Source organism: Triticum urartu, chromosome 1A (assembly GCF_056163025.1).
Source record: "Triticum urartu cultivar PI428250 chromosome 1A, HENAU_Tu73, whole genome shotgun sequence".
NCBI classification, from domain to species: domain Eukaryota; kingdom Viridiplantae; phylum Streptophyta; class Magnoliopsida; order Poales; family Poaceae; genus Triticum; species Triticum urartu.
In genome coordinates this window covers 330,122,467-330,128,509 of record NC_141873.1, presented here as the reverse complement: position 1 = coordinate 330,128,509, position 6,043 = coordinate 330,122,467, and the positions used below count along the sequence as shown (strand labels likewise).

At 43.3% G+C, this 6,043-nt stretch overlaps 1 long non-coding RNA gene across 1 annotated transcript; it reads left to right on the top strand.

Annotated features, from left to right (window-relative positions):
* The first annotated feature begins 3,101 nt into the window (after positions 1–3,101).
* Positions 3,102–5,116, top strand: LOC125509736 (uncharacterized). The gene is made up of 3 exons (XR_007284195.2): positions 3,102–3,697; positions 3,781–3,887; positions 3,993–5,116. It is a non-coding gene; the product is annotated as an uncharacterized LOC125509736 (long non-coding RNA).
* Positions 5,117–6,043: the final 927 nt, after the last annotated feature.

The following is a 6,043-nucleotide window of genomic DNA, read 5'->3' as shown; positions in this document are numbered from 1 at the left end:
CCGGACGAAAGCCAGGCAAGGGATTCTCACCAGCAGAGGAGGTGTCTTTGCAATAGAACCATGTCTGATTCCATTCTTTGGGGTGGCTGTGCAGTTTGGCGTGAGGGTATGTGACCTCTTTCCTTTTCTGGATCGCGACGCCACCCAACTCCGTATTGGAGCCGTCAGTAAATTCAGTACGGCGGTTTAGATGGAAAAGGTCTCTGAACAATTCCACTGTGGGCTCCTCTTGAAAGAACGCTTCACAGAGCACTTGGAAGTGACACATATTTGTAACAGAATTGGGGCCAGTGTCTTGTGGATGGAGTTGGAAATCGGCCAAAACATCCCGATAAAATTTAGAACCGGACGGCTTAAAGCCCCGAGCTAAGTGATCTACGAAAACAACACCCTCTCCTTCTTGAGGAGTGGGAGGGAATTCTTTGCCAGGAGCCCTCCAATGGATGGTATCTTTGCTGCCTAAAGCGCCGATCAGGACTAGATCGTCCAGCTGAGCCTCTGTGACGCGAGAAGGAACCCAATTGCACTCATATACTTGCTTGGCCATGATGGAATCTACAAGGTAAAAAGATCCTGGTTTAAAAATGCATTTGATCAAGGTACATTGGTATGTGCAATGTTAAACCGGAGACAGATCTATCTGAACCGGAGTTTTATGAAGCAACAACATCTGGTGGTTCAACAAGGGGACTAATGGTATATACCGGTTTGGCAAAAAATTTTCTACAAGGTTAAACCGCCTGGTTTAAACATTGAAGTAGATGAGTAAGTTTATAGAAACAGATTTCGTAAGATTTCTCTACAGCGATGGATCTAAAGCAAGTTCAGAAAAAAAGATAAATATTCAGAGGCCCAAAAGGAGCAGTACCGAATCAATGAGCAAGACGTACATACAGATCTATGGTTTTGAGATGTGTAAGTGAAGGCGAAGGGTAAACAGCTACCATTGCACAGAATAAAGATTTGCGGAGTCATCTAAAGATCTATCGTATGAGCAAGAGGCAGACGATGAACACTGAAGAACTGTGAAACCCTAGGTCAGATCTGCGGGGGAAAGGATAGAAGATTTACCGGAGCTGAGGAAGACGCGGAAGGTTGCCGCGATGCTCTGGTGCGCTCAGGTTGATGCAGCGGCCAAGGTTGAGGCAGAGGTCGACGGCGGCGGCGAAGCTCCAAGGCTGGCGACGCGAGGAAGACGAAGAAGGCACGGAGGGGAGAAAAGAAATGACCCTTCGGTCCTATTTATAAGGCGAAAGAACATGTGTCAGGCGCGACAATCAAGGGGCCACGAAACGGAGCTGTCGCCTCGATTACCGCAGATCTATTAAACAAAGAAGCATAATGGATAGCTTTGTTATGACAGGCGACGTTACTCCGGTTTACAGCAATCATAGAAAATGACATCATGGCGGTTTACCAATTTATGAGAAGATGTTGGAGATGAAGCTTTTGTTAAAGGATTGACATGAACCCGTTCAAATCAATCTGGGGCCTAATGTTGGGGATATTACTGCTGGGCGTAAACCGGCCTATCTGGGCCGGGTCAACTTCATCAGTAGTTCAAGAGTGATAAAGCCCAAGAAGGCAGATGAGGGCCTAAGGCCCGTAGCCGGTTCAAGACTTGTAGCTATAAACCGGGATTTGTATATAAACTTATATTGTAAGTTAGGAATAAGGAGAGACCAACCCGGAATACGGATATCGACCGGTGTTGGGACTCTGTGAACCGACGGGTGTCACCCGTGTATATAAGGGGACGACCCGACGGCTGTTCAAAGATAGACAACAACTCGAGACATAGGCGAAGCTTGTTTGCTCCCTAGTCATCGAAACCCCATCAGGCTTTTACCTTCATCGAAGGGGCCGAACTAGTATAAACTCTCTTGCGTCCCTGTGTCCGCTTTAACCCCTTTAAGCTAACTCGTCGCGATGGCTCCACGACTAAGTCCTTTCTCTAGGACATCTGCCGTGACAAAACCACGACAGTTCCCATTCATGCAAAACTCGCACTAAAGCATATAGCTCTTTGTCATAGATGGGGTAATTGAGTTGCGCTCCGGAAAGTTTCTCACTAAAGTAAGCCATGGGGCGCTTCTCTTGCGTTAACACACCTCCTATGCCATTACCACTAGTATCGTAATGAATCGCAAAGGGTTTGTCAAAGTTGGGTAAAGGAAGCACGGGAGCGTGAGTAAGCAAATTCTTAAGCTCATTGAATGCGGTATCTTGGGATGATCCCCAAACAAAGGGTGCATTCTTCTTACTCAAAGCATGCAAAGGTGAAGCAATGGTGCTAAAGTTTTTCACAAATCTACGGTAGAAACTGGCTAAACCAAGGAAGCTATGCACTTGTTGCAAGTTGGTCGGTTGTGGCCAAGTTTTAATAGCATTGGTCTTAGATTCATCAACATGAACACCCTTATAAGACACAACGAAACCCAAGAAAACAAGCTTGTCAACACCGAAAAGGCATTTGTCCATATTAGCAAAAAGTTGCTCTTTTCTAAGAGTTTGTAGCACAGTCTTAAGGTGGGTGACATGATCTTTGAGATATTTACTAAACACAAGAACATCACCAAAATAGACCACAACAAATACGTCAATATAGGGTCGAAAAACAAAATGCATGAGGCGCATGAAGGTACCGGGTGCTTCGGATAAACCCATTGGCATAACAAGCCATTCATATAAGTCAAACTTGGTCTTAAATGCGGTTTTCCATTCACCACCTTTTTGGATGCGTATTTGATAGTAACCACTTTTAAGGTCAATTTTAGAGAAAATTGTGGCTCCGCTAAGCTCATCAAGCATATCATCTAGGTGTGGAATAGGATAACGATAATGTACGGTAATCTCCACTACTATTAAACAATCCAACAAGAACTTTCTTACGCACACCCCGTAATTGAACCCATAACAACACACGAACCAATCAGCACCGCACAATTGGATCCACAAATCCTAATCTAATGGCCATTATTAATCTAATAGTTTCACCATGTGGATTTAGCAATTTACAATGACTGACCGCACTCCAGCTGTGGAGGAATATTCGAACTACCAATCCCGCACCCCCTAATCTCGCACCTTCCCAGCCGTAACTACTCCACGAGAAGCCCACACACGTTGCTTTTTCCCCTCCGCCCTGCTTCTCCCATCTAGTCGCCGGACGGCCGTCCCACGCTGCTCCTCCGCTCGCTGCCTCTCCCATCGAGAATCACCCTCTCCTACGAGCGGATCGCCGCCCTCCGGTCCACCATGTGCCGTCGCCTCGCCGCCCCTCGATGCTGCCCGTGTGCAATGCCGTCCGCTGCAACACATTACCACGCCCTCCCGACCGCATACTCCTCGCCTTGCAGCGGCGCCCGGCACGCACACCCCCGCACCGGCCCTCTCCATCTCCCGGCCCCGTCGTCTACCCGTCTCGCCGCTGGCGAGGCAGCCAAGAAGATCGCGAGCAGCGCATCCTTTGCCGACTGTAGTGCCCCTCCAGATGTCATCCTGCATCCCCTCTTTGTCTCGCGGGATGACCCCCAATGAGCCGGTGTATTTGTTGTACGGCGATGGTGGCTTCTCTTCTATCAAAAAAAAAAGGTTGAGGCAAGAGCATGATTCAGTTGCGAGGGACAAAGGCAATTCCAGGATGACAGTAGAATTTGATGAGGGAGAATGAGCTCAACAGTCTTCCAGACTCTGGGTAAGAACTTGTGTGCCACATATACTACAGTTGGTAGTAGAAAACACAAACCAGACAACTGATTCCCCGTCCCGTCCTGTTAGGAGCATTTTTTATATTTTTCTGCAGATGCAGGCATGCAACATTGTAAGTGGACGGGCAACTAAAATATATGAGTCATTGCTGCCATCCACGAAAAGACTTGAGTGAGGTAATTAAGATATTTGACCAGAATTCTTAGTTTGTTTTCACAGTACACTCTTAGACTTGAGCTCGACAAAGTGAATGGGCTACGCTTTATGGTGATGATATGCAGGCAAAGGAATACAAAAATAATCTGCCAGATGCTACAAAGATGACTGCAGCAGTCATGGATGTAAAAAAGGCGCATTTCAATCATTGAGTTTTAAATCATGGACATGGAGCCATGGATTAGTGAAGGAACATCCTAAATTGTTCGAAGTATGTGGGATTGCTTGTTTTGAGCTAGGAGGATTTTGATGTACATAACTCTACTTTTTGGAATTCTGAACTGAAGTTTGCACCTTGTATCTTTTAGAAAGAAAGGAAGATTGTATGTGGCACTGTCTTCCTTTATTTATTTTTTCTCTTTGCAGCTACAGGATTGTACATGCGAACTACTACCTGTGTAACAAAATATAAGACGTATTTGTAGGCTAAACTAGGCTACAAAAACGTCTTTTATTTTGGTACAGAGGGAGTACATGGAGTTCTTCTTGACTGATTCTTTGGCATTTTGTCTGAGTTTTTCTTGAGTTGTAAAGCTGAAAAACTAGCGAATTGTACCTTCTGTCTTGGTGTATTTACTCAACAATTTCTATTACCATGTTGCATTAGTAAAGACGTGCAGGCTACATCTCCTTGATCCTTACCAATTATCATTACTCTTTATTTCCACTGGGAATTTTGAAATACATCTCACTGGTCATTATGTTTTCGAGCATGACAAGTGCATTGCACGTACACGATACCAGTGATCCCCTAACTGTTTGCAATGTGATGCTTTTCTTTTTACAGTTGGTGATCAGATCCGATTCGAGGCGATCTTAGAATAATCGTGTAACTTAGTGTTTCTTAGAATAATGCTCCGACGTTTGGTTTTTGATATGCACATTTCATATTAATCAAGACGTGCATTGGCCTTTGATCCTTTAATTTAGAAGCTAGAGTAATTAGTTCCGTTTTATACAACTGACAAGATATAAATATTCTTCTGCTTCAGCTATAATCAGGATTCACATGTAAGGAGAGGAGGGTATTGATGGAATCAAATTATTAGTTAGGTTTTTGTTGCCTTCTTGTTTCCTGAATAGCTTTATAAGCTCGAGTAATTAGCTCTGTTTTATAGGACTAACAGGATAGAAATATTCTTCTGCTTCAACTGTTTGAGTGAATTTCCCTGCATTGCTATCATTAATTGTTTCTTTGGCAGGTTCAGTGGCAGCTATTTTGTGCACATCAGTTGCTATTGGCAGTGGACAGGTTGTCTATCGAGAGATCAACTTTATTGACTTTAGAGTCAAAGGTCAGTGGTTCCACTTTATGTGGTGAGAGTGCTCACAATGCATCTTAAATTTAGGAGATAAATGAACCCATAAAGGATTTAACAGTGTATGTCTTCATAGGTATGAACTGTCCGGTGTTCTAGACAGTCCAAAGAAGTTAAATATTACAACCGTGTTAACTTTTTTTAGAGAGAGCTGAATGGTAAATGCTTCAGGTAGTGAGTTTTATGTGTAGATACTGTTTTTTCTTCAAATATTATATGTGAGAGGAACCAGGAGGGGACGAGCATGTAAATCAAGCTTGCCTTTTCCTTGTGTTGCTTTCTTTTGTTCTGAACATTTTGAAAGTCATATGTCTTGCCTTATATTACTTACGGTCTGTACCATCAGCATGTTCAGGTTTGCCTTAAGGTGGTAAGTCTTATCCAGTTGCAAGTAGCCCCTTTTGTTACTTAATTTTTCATTGCAATGTTCTCATGGATTATTGGATAATAGTCTCTCTGTTGATTGTTTTGTTTTAGGTAAGGTCATGATCATACACATAAAAAATATGTGATGGATACATGGAGCTTTGCGGGTAACCTAAGTTACTATGCCTTTTCCCTTCAAAAAAAAAGTTACTATGCCTTTTTCCAACTTTTTGTTTGGAATTAATATGCAGTACAACCATTGCCAAACTATACTGATCAACAAATCAACTTCTAATTCATTCGTCCAATTTTAATTCTCTGTATGACCGGTTGTAACATCCCAAATTTTTAAATTTGGAATGTTATACATAGTCATCCATGCATATCATACTTTATTCGCATTTCGTCTCGTGATCCTCAAAAAAATCCTA